General features: G+C 40.9%; 1 long non-coding RNA gene across 1 annotated transcript in view; it reads left to right on the top strand.

Annotated features, from left to right (window-relative positions):
- LOC129059446 (uncharacterized) overlaps positions 1 to 15,290 on the top strand; it is a 40,490-nt gene extending 25,200 nt beyond the window's left edge. Inside the window, exon 4 of the long non-coding RNA XR_008525348.2 lies at positions 13,192 to 15,290. This is a non-coding gene — a long non-coding RNA (uncharacterized LOC129059446). The remainder of the gene's footprint in view (positions 1 to 13,191) is intronic.
- The last annotated feature ends 831 nt before the right edge of the window (positions 15,291 to 16,121 follow it).

A 16,121-nucleotide genomic window follows, 5' to 3' on the forward strand; every position in this document is an offset into this window, starting at 1 on the left:
GGGTTCACTTTGGGTGTCATACAATCTATGAGTTTTGACAAATGTACAATGATATGTATCTGTGGTATCATATGGAATAGTTTCAGGATTTCATTTAAAAATACCTTAATTCTTATATAACGTTTGTTCTCTCAGGCTGCCCCTAACTTGTCCCTAGACCAAGCATGGTAACTGCATATTACAATATGCATGTAAGTTCATGTTATAAAAAGTGCAATTAGATCACAAATTTTTGTAAGAGAATATACTTGGTGAAACCAAGGGGAAAGAATTTTGAAATGCAAAGTTGTTACCCAAAGCAACAAAATCCACTGGCAGAATGAAAGTGTTAGTGTTCACTTAGCCCAAGTGGAGAGCTCCTTAAATTCAGGATCATTGTTGGGCATTGATTCTGAGTAGAGGCCAACAGACACGGGTCTTCGCTCTTTTACAAGAACCTCCTTTGGGCTCCTTTGGAACTTCTGTGACCCAAGTTCTTTTAAAAGGAGAAAATATAATCACCTGGGAATAAGTTCCAATCAACCTGATTCATATTAGCTTGTCTTTCAAGTAGAACAAGCACGCACCAGTATCTTTACTTTTCCCCAGTGGTATAATAAAAGGGGATAATCTCAGGTAGCCTCTGTGACCAAACCCTAAATCTTCTTTGACAGTAGATAATGTGGCAACGGCTTTAATCACCCTAAAATGTTAACTGTGCAATGAGTTTATGATCTAAAGGCAGAGTGAAAGGAACCCATATTTCTAATTATGCACCTAATTTATTGCGACAGGGATAAAGGGGAAATAGAGGATTAAGATTAAATGAAAGATAGAAAAACGTAGATTAGGGAAGTGTTGGGATATTAATTTCAAAAAACAAATAGTTAAAAACATGAGAAGTGCTGCTGAATGTATGTATCAATTCTTTTGTCCATTGGCAAGTGTATCAGTGGTAATCCCCACAGGGCACAGGGCAGCACCGTGAAGGAAGAGCCTTGGCTCTGAGGCTCACAGAACTACCAGAAGCACACCTGGAACTACAGCAGATGCATCCAGTACCTACCCCGTGGGGTTGCTGAGAGGACTAAAGGAGATAATATTGTGTGAAAAAAGTACTTTGTGAGCTACAAAGCTCTAGCTAAATACTAATTATTATTTTAATATAAGAATTGGTACTTATTCCAAAAGATCTTTTGATAAGGCTAACATGAATGAAGCAAACTGCATATAATTAAATTTTAAAATTTTAAATGGAACTATATAAATGGATGATTTCTTTCTAACTTTCTTTTTTTTTTTTTTTTGAGATGAAGTCTTGCTCTATCACCCAGGCTGGAGTGCAGTGGTGCAATCTAGGCTCACTGCAACCTCCCCTCCTGGGTTCAAGTGATTCTTCTTGTACTTTTAGTAGAAACGGGGTTTCACCATGTTGGTCAGGCTGGTCTCGAACTCTTGACCTCATGATCCATCCACCTCAGCCTCCCAAAGGGCTGGGATTACAGGTGTGAGCCACCTTGCCTGGCCTAGATGGACGGTTTCTTTTCTTTTCTTTTCTTCTTTTCTTCTTTTTTTTTTTTTGAGATGGAGTCTCACTCTGTCGCCCAGGCTGGAGTGCAGTGGTGCGAGCTCAGCTCACTGCAAGCTCCACCTCCCTGGTTCACACCATTCTCCTGCCTTAGCCTCCCGAGTAGCTGGGACTACAGGCACCCGACACCACGCCTTGGCTAATTTTTTGTATTTTTAGTAGAGACGGGGTTTCACCATGTTAGCCAGGATGGTCTCGATCTCCTGACCTTGTGATCCACCCGCCTCGGCCTCCCAAAGTGCTGGAATTACAGGTGGGAGCCACCATGCCCAGCCTAGATGGACGATTTCTACAGGAGACTAGGGATGAGAAAAATCCAGGTAAGCTGGAGTGCTTTGCAAATGCTCAATGGAAGAGAAGGGATTTGAGCTTGTCTTTGAAATGTAAATGGAATAAACCAGGAGAATAAACCAGTGGGGTAAAGGCAGGGAGAACTTTAAGACAGTGTAGGTAGAAATGGAGAAGGTGTGTTTTGGGACCTGTGAAGAAACAGTATTCATTCATTCATTCATTCATTCATTCATTCATGCATTCATTCATTCGTTTATTCATCCAACAGTCCTTTATAGGCTCCAACTCAGTGTCAAGTGCTGGAGACACAAAGCCAATAAACCAAGGTCTCTGCCCTTAGGGAGCTCAAGTCTGATGCACACGTGTTGAAAGTGCTGAACAGGACAGCCCAGGTGGGGGTGCAGATCTCCAGGAAAGCTATTCAGTGAGGAAAAGTGGACTTGTACTAGTGTGATTATGGTTAAGGAACATGAGAGGAAACTTGTAGAGCCTGAAAAAGCACCAAAGTGAAAATTAAGGTTTAATTTTTATACTGTTATTAACATAAAATTAGGCACATTCATATTGTAATAAGTTTATTTAAACAGATAGCAGTTCATGAATTGGGCAGCACCAGACTGTAAGCAGTTCAGGGTTCCCCTGAAGGTGTGAAAAGATAAACTTTTGTAATGTGTTTTTGAAAACAAGACAAAGAAAATATTTCATTGGTTAAAGTGGGAAATCCCTAGCTAGAGGTGAGTTGGCGGTTTCTGATTAGTTAAGTCTAAGTTTTGTTTTACTGCTTGCAGTGAGTTAGGTTTCTGTTTGCTTATATAACCCAAGGTGCTGGAGCCATCTCAGCCTAATGGCTTCACAATGAAGTGTTTTAACAGAGTCCAACTCCCGACTATCAGTGGGCCCTTGGATTTGTTGCCTAACTTTTCCTGTCATTGGTTTCTTTAAATGAGGGAGTCAGGGTAGATGGTATGGATAGTCTGTGTCTTTTCTTGATGTATTGCTAATGTGAGGATTTGAGGTGCCCAGTATCAAGGGAAAAGGGGAAGGGTAAAGAATTAAGAGTATAAAGAAAGAAGTGCAGAGAACTGAGAAAAGTTTAGAAAACAGAAGAATGAAGAGAGCAGGGATCAGTGGGTAAAAGCCACAAAAAGATTATTCCAAAAAGAATAGGAAACACACTCAAATTAAAAGTAGTAGACGACAAAGACGGGGGAGAAAGTGGGTCCTGTCAATAGTGGGTGGCAGCTGCCATGGAACGGAGGCTTGAATACCTGCTCTACTACCTGATAACTGAATGATGTCGGGCAACTCACAGCCTCACCTGGTTAGTATAAAGGTTTCCGAAGATAATACAGCAAGAAGCACCTGGCACGTAGTAGGACTCAGCAAATACTCAAATACATTTCACCTAGGAAGATGTGATATATTTTAACTGTAAATACAAATAATTAATGAGGGTAAAACTAATTAGTGTATGAGTTTAATATAAGGGACTGTAAATAAAGCAGAGCAAATGGAAGACTGGGTGGGGTAGTTGTGTGCACTAAAAGGCCAGTGTTTCAACATACTAAGTGTTATTTATTGTGTTTCTTCATTCTCCAAGGCAGTGATATTTACTGATGAGGTAAAGCTAATAAACATCTATTTGATTTTCCTGCCAGTAGCACCCTGACATTGCCCACCTGCTGTTTCCCCCTCTGAGGTCACTTAATTAAGGAGTATTTTTTATGTGACACCTCATTAGGTCCTCCAGGATGCCATGCGTGGGAAGCCGTTCTGCAAGATCCCTTATATACCCCACACGTGCTAGGGCTGCCTGGAAGAAACATTCCTAACCCAACAAGACCCTGCATTTAGCAGCCCTTTGAAGGCGAGGTCTGTGTGGCCACAGGCCTGGCTCTTGGTCCAAATAGCAGCTGCCGTGGTTGTCCTTTGGGTTGAGACATGACAGTCATGAAGAGGTGTGGGTTTGAGGGACAGCAGATCATAAAGCACTGTAGCCACAGCAATGGTTTGGTAATTTATGTCTGTGTGACTGAGCCAAGGAGCTGACAAAGGAAGAGATATTCTATTCTAGCATTTTATATCAGAGGGAACTGGAGATCTATAGATGCTGCTACTTGTGGGCTGTGAAAAGCGGGCTTTTTTTTTTTTTAATTTGAATTTTAATTAGATAGTTTTAGCTGAAACTGGAAGTCAGGAATTGAATCAATGTCTCCAAGCCTAGTTTAAGTAATACAAGAACCTATTCAACCTGGCTCTGTCTGGAAGGCTTGGACTTGAATTTTTTATTTTATTAACAACTTTATTTTCTGCTATTTGCCAAACTTTGGTTCAGGCATTTTGCTGAGTTGAGAACTATGGAAATTTGTTGTAATTGGAGGGGAAAGAATCACATGTGGTTTCTTCCAAACCTTTTTCCAATTCTTTTTTTTTTTTTGTTCCGAATTCCATGGGAAAATTACTCAGAACGGTTATTTTCTCCTTTAATGATGCAACAATGCTTGGTTTGATTTGCCTGTTTTTATTTTCTAGCTGCATTATAATTACATTTTCCCACATGACTTATTTTGACTTATTTTTTTTTCTTCCAAATTAGTAGATATAAAATTCTGATGGTTCTTTAGGGAGCTAATCTTCAGAGATTCTCTCCTTGGGCTATCCTTTGTATGGGAATAGATGATGCTGGACAGCCAGGCCCCTGCCTGCCCGCTTAGCGGCAATCCATCACCCCAGGCCTTTTAATTAGCAGTTGCAGGTGAATCACTAATTGGACCTACATTTGCATACATAAGCCAGAAATTTGCAGGTTTACAGTTATAAATCTTAGTCACGCAGGCAGGGCAGAAATATTAGCGTTCATCCCTCATCCCTTATAATTGCCTCATCAGCTCTTTACAATGGATTTTCCTATCTTGGTACCTGTAAGTGGGTGAAAAATGACTTGCTTTATTAATTTGTTAGAAAAAAGAGGTGCTTTTTGAAGAAGAAAGGAGTAAGAAAAAAACAAAGAAAACGCATTTAAACAGGGCTCCTTTAGGCAGCAGCAGGGAGACATGGTGCTTGAAAAATAGCAGCTGGTTTAATTTTTTTATTGCTTTGAGTTTTTTTTTTGTGTGTGTGTGGCATTAGCATGGTGAGCAGTAGCAAAGAGAAGGCTCTTAAGGAGTTTATACTTTTCTGAGACAGTGAAGGCTTCCTTACCTTGAGCCTACATTGACTCTCACCTTCAGGAGCCTGAGGAAAATCCAGGCTTAATGTTGGATTTAATCAAAGGGTCAGTCTATTTTCAGAACTCATCTTAATGGAGTGGTCCTGACACATGATCAGAGATGATGCTGTGGGCCTTCAGGTGGCTACTTTTCTGAGCAAGGTTTATGATCCTCAATCTGTCTGGAGGCAGGGAAGCTCTTAGCTTCTGGTCGTTTCTAAGACCATCCCAACTGGTCATTCAGTTAAGGACATTTCAACCATAAATACTATTTGCCAAGGAACTGCATGTGTCAAGGGCTAGACTGCTCATGATAGAAAACCTACATCAATACCAAGTCCTTGGTCTGCCACACAGCAGGATGGAAGTGCAAAGGCAATTGGTGTGACAAATATATTGGCTTAGTTAAAGAGAAGGCTCCGAGTTATGTATTTAGTTTCATACAAGAGAGAATATCACTATTATTTTTAAGGCCGTGATCATAGGCCACAGGGTTCTCGGGTCAATCCAGGGTGGAGAACAATCAAGTAGGTATGGGCAGTCATTACAGGCCTGTCTGGCTTAAGTTCCCCCCAGCATACTTTCTCATACCAGGCCCCAAATGCCCGCTCTTCCTTGCACGTAAGTCAGCTAAAGTGGCTTATATTTTTATTTGAGATGATTACAGTCCTCCAATTGGACCTTGGGTGACACTGCCTCTGCTTCTCTCCTTGCTGACTTCAGGACTCACTGATGGCTGCACTGATTTTATTTCTCAGTCTTAGAGACTGCCTCCTTTGATATGGCGTGATGTCACTTTTCCCATCATTATGTAGGTAATAACACTTTCCTTCTCCCAGTCAAGTTGATTTTGCACTGCGTATTCCAAGTTATCTCTCCTCTACCTTCCTAAAGAAGTGGAGTTCTTGCTTGCTGAGGATGGAGACAGGGGAAGCACAGGGAAAGGAGAAAAGTTGCATTGTGTATCAGCTTTTGTTGTGATACGTTGTGTAACAAACACCACCAGATCTCAGCATCTTACATAGCCAGACATTGATTTTTCATTCATAGGTTTGTGGTCAGCTCTGGTGACTTCATTTCAGGCTCTGGGTCAAGTTCATGTCTGTTCTATGTGTCTCTCATTTCAAGGCTACTTGGAGCTTTTTCTTTTCATGGCTGAGAGCAGATAGAAGGAGCACAGGAGACCAAGTCAAACTACACCAGCACATTTAAAGTGTCTGCTTGGTTGTCGGATACATTACGTCTGCTCTCATTGTTCTGGTCAAAGCAAGTCACATGGTCAAGGCCAATATTAATGGGATGGGGAAGTATATTCTTCCCACAGAGGATGGTCAGAAAGGAGAGAGTGTATCAATAGTACAACCTACTCTTTATAGCTGTGTTTCAATAGAGAGTTTTGAAAAATTTAGCGATTATCAGTCTCTGGGAGAAGTTCTGGGCCCTAAAGAATTGGGAAAGAGAAGAAATAAGATTTACGATTTGTTGTTGCTATTATAAATGGGGTCATATTTGTCCATTTTCATGCTGCTGATAAAGACATACCCGAGACTGGGCAATTTACAAAAAGAAAGAGGTTTATTGGACTTACAGTTCCATGTGGCTAGGGAGACCTCACAATCATTGTAGAAGGTGAAAGGCACGTCTCACATGGTGGCAGATAAGAAAAGAGAGTTTGTGCAGGGAAATTCCCCTTTCTAAAACCATTAGATCTTGTGAGAATTATTCATTATCATGAGAACAGCACAGGAAAGACCTGCCCTCGTGATTCAATTACCTCCCACTGGGTCCCTCCCATAACACGTGGGAATTCAAGATGAGATTTGGCTGGAGACACAGCCAAACCATATCATTCCACCCCTGGCACCTCCCAAATCTCATGTTCTCACATTTCAAAACCCAATTATGCCTTCCCAACAGTCCCCCAAAGTCTTAACTCATCTCAGCATTAACTCAAAAGTCCACAGTCCAAAGTCTCATCTGAGACAAGGCAAGTCCCTTCCGCCTATGAGCCAGTAGAATCAAAATCAAGTTAGTTACTTCCAAGATACAATGGGGGTACAGGCATTGGGTAAATACAGCTGTTCCAAATGGGAGAAATTGGCCAAAACAAAGGGGCTACAGGCCCCATGCGAGTCTGAAATCCAGAAGGGCAGTCAAATCTTAAAGCTCCAAAATGATCTCCTTTGACTCCAGGTCTCACATCCAGGTCACAATGATGCAAGAGTTGGGTTCCCACGGTCTTAGCTCTGCCTGTGCCTTTGTAAGGTACAGCCTCCCTCCTGACTGCTTTCATGGGCTGGCGTTGAGTGACTGCGGCTTTCCCAGGCACACGGTGCAAGCTGTTGGTGGATCTACTATTCTGGGGTCTGGAGGATGGTGGCCCTCTTCTCACAGCTCCACTAGGCAGTGCCCCAGTGGGGAATCAGTGTGGGGGCTCAGACCCCACATTTCCCTTCCACACTGCCCTAGCAGAGGTTCTCCATGAGGGCCCTGCCCCTGCAGCAAACTTCTGCCTGGGCATCCAGGCATTTCCATACATCTTCTGAAATCTAGGTGGAGGTTCCTAAACCCCAATTCTTTGACTTCTGGGCTCTCGCAGGCTCAACACCACACGGAAGCTGCCAAGGCTTGAGGCTTGTACCCTCTGAAGCCACGGCCCAAGTGCTACATTGGCCCCTTTCAGCCATGCCTGGAGTGGCTGGGACACGGGGCACCAAGTCCCTAGGCTGCACACAGCACAGGGACCCTGGGCCCAGCTCACGAAACCACTTTTTCCTCATAGGCCTCCGGGCCTGTGATAAGAGAGGCTGACATGAAGACCTCTGACATGACTTGGAGATGTTTTCTCCATTTTCTTGGGGATTAACATTTGGCTTCTTGTCACTTATGCAAATTTCCGTAGCTGGCTTGAATTTGTACTCAGAAAATGAGATTTTCTTTTCTGTTGCATTGTCAGCCTGCAAATTTTCCAAGCTTTTATGCTCTACTTCCCTTATAAAACTGAATGCCTTTAACACACTCAAGTAACTCTTGAATGCTTTGATGCTTAGAAATTTCTTCTGCCAGATACCCTAAATCATCTCTCTCAAGTTCAAACTTCCACAGATCTCTAGGGCAGGGGCAAAATCCCGCCAGTCTCTTTGCTAAAACATAACAAGAGTCACCTTTGCTCCAGTTCCTAACAATTTCCTCATCTCTATCTGAGACCACCTCAGCCTGGATTTCATTGCCCATATCATTATCAGCATTTTGATAAAGCCATTCAACAAGTCTCTAGGGAGTTCCAAACTGTCCCACATTTTCCTGTCTTCTGCTGAACCCTCCAAACGGTTGTAACTGCTACCTGCTACCTGGTTCCAAAATCGCTTCCACATTTTTGGGTATGTTTTCAGCAGTGCCCCACTCTACTGGTACCAATTTACTTTATTAGTCTGTTTTCATGCTGCTGATAAAGACATACCCCAGTCTGGGTAATTTACAAAAAGATAGAGGTTTATTGGACTTAAGTTTCACATGGCTAGGGAGACTTTGCAATCATGATGGAGGGTGAAAGTCATGTCTCATGTGGCGGCAGACAAAAAAGGAGAGTTTTTATGGGGAAATTCCCCTTTTCAAAACTATCAAATCTTGTGAGACTTATTCATTATCATGAGAACAGCACAGGAAAGACCTGCCCCCGTGATTAAATTACCTCCCACTGGGTCCCTCCCATAACGCACAGGAATTCAAGATGAGATTTGGGTGGGGACACAGCCAAACCATATCAGGGGTCTTTCAGAAATGCAAGTAAATTATTTGAGTTACTTTTAAAGTTATTTTTGTTTTCTGGACTTTCTTTTCCTGAATGTAATATTACTCTAAAGTTGGACTACATAGATCCCTTGGCTTTTATTGCTTATACACATACTGATTACAATTTGGTGCTAGACCTGTGAAGAGTTTGAAGTAAGTTATTACTTTTACTCATTTATTTGCAAATGTTCTCATTCATCTGGTAAGCCTATGTTGTTTGCTATCATAGCTATTTACTCCTTGGAAAAGGGTATGTGATCTTTACTGGCATATCAGTTTGGATGTCTTTATGGAGTTCTGCACAGCAGACCATTGGCAAAATTCTGATTTATCATAAGCTTTATTTATCACACAAGAAATGCACAACTCTATGGACATATTGGATACATGTGCTATCCGAGGTTCTTTTAAAATCAATGCTGTTTGACAGTTTTTCCCAAAAATGATTAACCAACTTGAATCAAGAATTCCTCAATTATATTTAATTTCAAATATTCAAAATATCAAAATATTACCTTTCAGTATATTTTTCAATTTGAAAGTTACCTTGTACTGATGAAGAACTGGTTAACATTGCCTACAAATGGATTTCTGCTACACTAAGTGTGAATAACAGCTGACTCTGAGTTGGGCTAATTGTGAACTAATTCAAATTGCTATGTCACTGTGGGTGATGAGGGGAGGTGAAACTTGTCTTTTTCCTTCTCAGCAAATTATTTTTATAAGAATAGTGATACTTTGGATATGATGTTTATTTCCCGTGAAGAACCCACATTACTTGATAAGTAGATTTGTTTTTTCCATCAAACAGTCTCTGTTTCAAATTAAAACAGCTTCTTTATTCTTTTATAGTTATTTAGTAAAATGATGGAGTGTAAATAAATTTTCGTGAGTCAGTTAGATCTAATCGTCAAAATAGTAGGTTTTGGACTCATAAAAACCTGGGTTCCTTCCCAAATCTACTCCTTTGATATGACATATTTTTGGTAAATTTACTTCATCTCTCTGTGCTCAGTTTCTTCCTCTGCAAAATGTGGTTAATAATAGTAACTAATGCTAGGTGTTGTGGCTCACGCCTGTAATCCCAGCTCTTTGGGTGGCCTAGGCAAGAGGATCGCTTTAGCCCAGGAATTAGAGACCAGCTGGGCAACCTAGTGAGACCTTATCTCTACAAAAATTAAAAAAACTTAGCTGGGCATGGCAGTGTGTGCCTGTAGTCCTAGCTGCTCCAGAGGCTGAGGAGTGGGTATTGTTTGAGCCCAGGAGTTCAAGGCTGTAGTGAGCTATGATTGTACCACTGCACTTTAGCCTGCGCCACAGAGTGAGACTAAAAGAAAAAAAAAATTAACTATTCAGCAAGGTTTGTTGTGTGGACTAAGTGAGGTTATTGCAAATTGCTTAGCATAATGTTTTGCTCATAGTAAATAATAAATATTAGCTGTTAATATTATTTGTAACAGTGTTATTAGTGTAATGGATAATGAATGGATATGTGAACATCAGAGAAAAACATATAAATCATTTGGGGTAAAATTGGCCTGAGGTTTCAAATATTCCTTTTTCTTTGTAAGAAAAAGAAGAATTTTTTTGAAAAATCAACACTGAGAAATGCCAATTGTACTTTGTTAACTGACCATTCTATGTCAAATAATTTTTTTGGTAGTACAAAATTTTAACTTTTTTCTTTTTTGATCTTTGTTGAAGTTATCTGGAAACTCTGTCTGGGACTTCTGAACATATGGGAATTGCAAAAACTCTTTGTGCTTATTCATGTTTTATCTATTCACTTTTATTCTGCACTCATCCCTATTATTGAAATCAGTGGTTCTCAGCCCTGAATGTCCTTTATTTTAATGTTTTTATTTTATTGTAAATTGACAATTTATAATTGAATATGGATGTGCTGTAGAATCACCTGAGAAGCTTTTGAAAATTTTGATGCCTGAGCCCCTTTTCTGAATATTCTCATTTATTTGGTTTTATGTTGTTGAGAATCTCTGTACTAGATCTCATTTTTGGGATCTCTCAACCACTTTCTTCTCTCTTCTCTTCACTATATGATCAAAGTATCGTCTTCTTTATGAAGTCATCCTTTTCAGCTAGGAGGACCAAGGTTACACTGCAATTCCAACTCCCAAATCTCAGTGGATGTAAAAAAACAAATAGCAATGCATGTCCATCCCACAGGAGTGGAGGGGTTCTACTCCCTGACACCTTCACTCCATATGTCACTGTCACAGTTGCTTAAGGTATTTGGGTCAGAACTGGCCACCTGGCCACACCTAACTTCAAGGAGAGCGAATATGCCAGCCTATCATGTTCCCAGAAAGACAAACCAACACATCTGTGAGCTACCACATTTGATGACACCTTGCCACACTTTGCTCTCCTCTTCTGAATTCCTGCTGCACTCATCTATACTGTATCAAGATCGGTCACTGCATTGTATGCTATTTTGAATTTTAGATCTATTTTGAATTTTCCAAGGACAAGACCTTGGAAATCATGTGGTCTAACTTCCTAGCTGACTTTGGTCCTTAAAACGAAGAAGGATTCCAATTTGTTTATTTTTAAGCAAAATCATTATAACAACAAACGTTGTCAACTCATTTTCTTTTTCTCAGTGAAAGACAAAACAAACTCAAAGTTAGAATGGAGAGCTACTGGGAAGAAATGCATTTCTGAATCTAGCTGCTTCAGAGTGCATTCCTTATTTAGATGGGGCCTCCCTATGTGTCATAGTACGTTTCTGAAATGGTTACCTGTTTCCATTTGGTCTTGTGCCTACTTGTACTTTAGTGACATTAATGGCTACTAAGGAAGTAAGACTTTTGGAGAAAATGATATTCTAGTCATTCCAAAGTTTTATTGAATACATTTTTTTTTTGGCCATGAAATAGCCTTAGGAGATCTGCTGGCTAATAAACCAGATTTGATAATCACATCATGTGTATGGCAGAAATTATGCTTATTCCCCAGTGAAATAAGATTTCTCAAGTCTTGGTAGAGGCAGATGAATTTATCATTCTGAAACAGCAGGGTGGGTCATAGCCTGGGTGGCAAGCTTTGTAAATATTAATGGAGATTCCAAATTCCACTGTGTCTGCATTAATTTAGAAGCAGTGTTAGCAGCGAAGGGTCAAGGGCAAAACAACAACAACAAAAAATGATGTGGGTGGGACTTGGATCTCTTTACTGTAAGAAAAATTCTTCTTTTTTGGAAAATTCTTTTTGTCTGTTCAGTGTCTGTGGCCATCTGAAAATGTCCACATGATGCCAGACCATGCTTTACTCTGAAAATCTACCGATAAGGTTATTTGACCTCTTTCTGTCTAATTTCACAGTGTCAGTCTTTGAGCTGAATAATTTCAAACAGATTTGACTCCCAAGAGACCTTTTCCTTTGTGGAGCAAACCATGAAGAAACACTTGAATAGTGGGTGAAATGACGAATACTCTAAACCTCACAAACTATTAGGAATCAATTTCTCAAACATCATACCTAATTATTCTCTCTCCCCCATTTCAATTCAGGAATCTCAAGGTTAAGGAAAAGCAGCTGAAAAAACAGTATTCTTGGTTGGGTTCATGTACTGCCCATTTTTTGTTTTTTTATAACTGTAGGATAGAAAGGAGAGAAACTTCTAAAATCTGCCCCTTTAATTGCCAAAAAAGAACACTCAGAGAAAGACAAGTTTGTGCTATTATGCAGAGATGATAGTGTTGGCAAGAATCATAGAGACGCCTCTTGTTTAGTGGTTCTCAAAATGTGGTCCTCATGGGGACACCAGGGGTTTTCTGAGTTGGGAGGGATGGAAGAAGGAAGGGCAGGTGATTCAGCTGCTGTGGTGGCCCCGTGGCCAGGAGGGAGAAGTGGATTCCACAGAGGCTTCAGTAGAGGGCAGAGAACTTGCAGGTGATGCAAAGATGTGTTTGTGAATAATCACACTGGCTATGTCAGTGCTGTCCTAGTATTTGTGCCTGTGGAGGTGCAGAAGCAGCAGATGACAGCGAATGGAGGGCACTTGGAATTAGAAAGCAGGAATAGGTAGTTTCAGTGCTCAGTGGGGTGGGTGGTCTTTGGGCCATTTCAACAGGTCCAAGATGTGTAGAACAAATAGTTTAAGAATTATGCATCAGTCTAGGCCTTGTTCTGTGTGTAAAGTTATTCAAGACAGTCATCTGAGATAATTTGAAGATCAAGGATAGGTGCCACATCCACACTTTGTAGCAAGTTTAATGGTTGAGCCCCTTTAGAGTCAAAATTCTTATATAATATGTCATATCTATCATGTAATTCCTGCTGAAGTCTAAGACTCCATTTTTTTTGTTAGGTACGTTGAAGATGGAGAACAACTGATGTCAAGACACGTTTTGGTTGTAAGGGACAGAAGTCCAACTCCAACGAGCTTGTCAAGGATGGAACCTGCTGGCAAACATAACCAAACTGTGGGAAGGGCAGGGTATGGTTAACCTCAGGTTTCTGGAAGAAGAGTGTACAGTGCTGTGCTGTCCCTTTTCTCTCTGCTTCTCTCTGCATATTGACCCTATCCTCTCAGGGGGGCACCCTCCCTGAGCAGCGAACAGCAGCCACAGGAAGCTCCAGTGTCAATGCCTCCCACAGCTTTCCAGAGAAGCAGCAGCCTCTTTGTTAGCTCCGTATCAAAGACATCCACAGGCAGGGCTTTGTGTGACCCAGTTTGGGTCACGTCTTTATTTGGGGCCTGGAGGAAATGGATACAATGACAGCAGCCCTCATAGAACCTCATGTTTAGAGGACCAAATTTCCTCTCTCCAAAAGTGAAATGTTGTCACTGTCCATTCAACTGATGAAAATCTTCCTTTTCAACAGAAAAACTATCATGATGTTATCTGTTGGGCTTCAGTTTCTTACAGCAGTCATCTTAAGAATTAAACTGGTATGGATAATCTGATTATGAACTCCTTGACGGCAGGGACCATATTATGTAATACTTCTGTGTCCTCTGCTATTTCTTAGCAGAATTTTGAAAATGTGCCAAGTGTTGACTTGGTTCGATCACTTGTGAGAATGGAGGGACCCATAATGTTAATAATCAATGATGGTTGTTGGAGTTACTTACCCAAAACCTTATGAACTTAGCCTTCCCTAGCAGATTTAGTTTCCTAATTTGTTCGGTATAAGCAAACACTAAAAAGGGATTGGGGAAAGTTGTGAGTTGAGTAGTTGGGAAAAAGGTAGTTTGCAGTTTTATTTACGTCTCACAGCTTGACATTTTTTGTTTGCCTTGGAGGGGGTGCTTTTAAAAATTCCTCTTTTGAAAACAATAAAATCTTAGATTTTAGATAACAGATATTTCTGCACTATATACCTCACTTAAGATTTTCAAAGTAATGTTTAAAAGTGCCTTTTATAGTTTTTCATACCACATTGTAGGGAAGGCCAGGGTCATTTTTAACACTTAACTATGCTCAATACCTCTTCACCACTGTAAAGTAAGGTTGAATGTTGGTTAAAGCAAAACTGTCTGAAATCACCCTGTCAAAAGTACTGATTTATAATCTTGCTACTCACATTTCTTACTGTGGTGCCCTCCCTCTTGTTGGCTCCTGCATCTTTGAAGTACAGGGAAAATGAACTAATATGGTAGCTCCAATATGCAGCTAATCCTGCCAATGATGTCTCCCCTGGAAGTGTCTGAGAGAAGAATTTCTTTTCCCAGTACGGATTTATGTAAACATTTGTTCCATTCACGAGTAGCACATTAATGCCTAATTCTGGAAAAAATACAAAGAAAAAACCTTTTCTGCCTGTCTAGACAGAGTCTTGTTAGTGTATGTCTGATCATATGGGTACTCACGCCGGTAATATTAATTGGTGGGAAATGAGCCAAGGAAAGACAACCCTATCTACCAATTAAATTTACTGAGCTTACAGGGTGGTTTATAAAGTCAACATGCTGGGCAAGGCTTACATCTGACCAGGGAAATTGTTGTTTTCTGATCCCCAGTTGGCCGTCAGCCACCTCAAACACGAGACAGATGTTGGCTTTACTAGGGTCAGGGTTATCACAGGGTGGGATGAATAGTCTTTGGCTCTGGGGTTTGCTACTTTTCCTTTGCTGATGAATAAGAGCAAATAAAATTATTTCTGAATGTCTTGGGTCGGGGGGTGGGGGTTAGTGTTCTAAAGCTGGATAGGGCCACCGCATACCAACATCCCAGGGACAAACTTCCCGTGTCTCAGACGTTCTTAGTTCAGTTTGTTTGATCTGAGGTCGACTGATTCCGTTATCTCAAAGGGCAAGGGTTAATGCCTTCTCATAAAGATAACAATGATAAACACAAACAAGGTATTCACTTTGATATATTAGTTTCTTATCCAGGGTCAAGGCAAAAATGTGGGAGAACTGAAAACACAGAGTTTGAAGTAGCATCAAAGTAATTTGCCGGTTTTTGAAGTAGGAAGTTTTTTATTAATGTTTTCTTCCAATGGAATTGAGGTATATAGTAGTGTGAACTAAATGAAGGCTGTGAAATTGGGAGGTGTATTTTGTGTTTGCTGTGTCAAGTGTGTGTGGACTGCACATGGGATTCCTATCCACTTGTGTTTGTCCTTGGGATTGGTTTAGTCTCCATTAGGTGCTAAGGAAACTAGCCATGCACTGTCAGCTCCCCCAGGATGAGAGCCACACCCGAGAGAACCCTGTCTGTGGGAAGGTAGTTCTTGCGGGGTTGGGGGGCAGCGGGAGGGGTCCCAAGTGCTGGGACTTTGGGATCCATGTTGGGGACTGTCAAGAAGTTAGTTCTTGTGGGGTTGGGGGGCAGCGGGAGGGGTCCCGAGTGCTGGGACTTCGGGATCCATGTTGGGGACTGTCAAGAAATGTCATCTGACACTGGGCAGTGTGGGAAGAAGCAGGAGGCTGTGAATTAGTAAAACTTTGGATGCACTTCTGGGAGAGGAAAATACACATGCACCCTTTCACAAGGCTGAAAATACATAGCTACATCGGTATAATTTATTCTGGGAATTGCCTATTAAATTGTATTCCAGACACCAGGTTATATTTGGTGGTCTACTAGAAAATAGTATACTGCTTATCTATTTAAGGCTAAAAATCTTCCAGATTGCCTTTTAAGCCTACAATTGCCTATGAAAATAAACAGATATCTCCCTCCTTGCTTGAACTGCCTTTCCCATCTGCTCATTCTGGAATGCTCTTATAAAAATTATCTGCCTCTCTGACCACATTAATATTTCAGATTCTTTCCTTGGTCAATGGCG

The sequence above is a fragment of the Pongo abelii genome, chromosome 4, assembly GCF_028885655.2.
Source record: "Pongo abelii isolate AG06213 chromosome 4, NHGRI_mPonAbe1-v2.0_pri, whole genome shotgun sequence".
In the NCBI taxonomy this organism is placed as follows: domain Eukaryota; kingdom Metazoa; phylum Chordata; class Mammalia; order Primates; family Hominidae; genus Pongo; species Pongo abelii.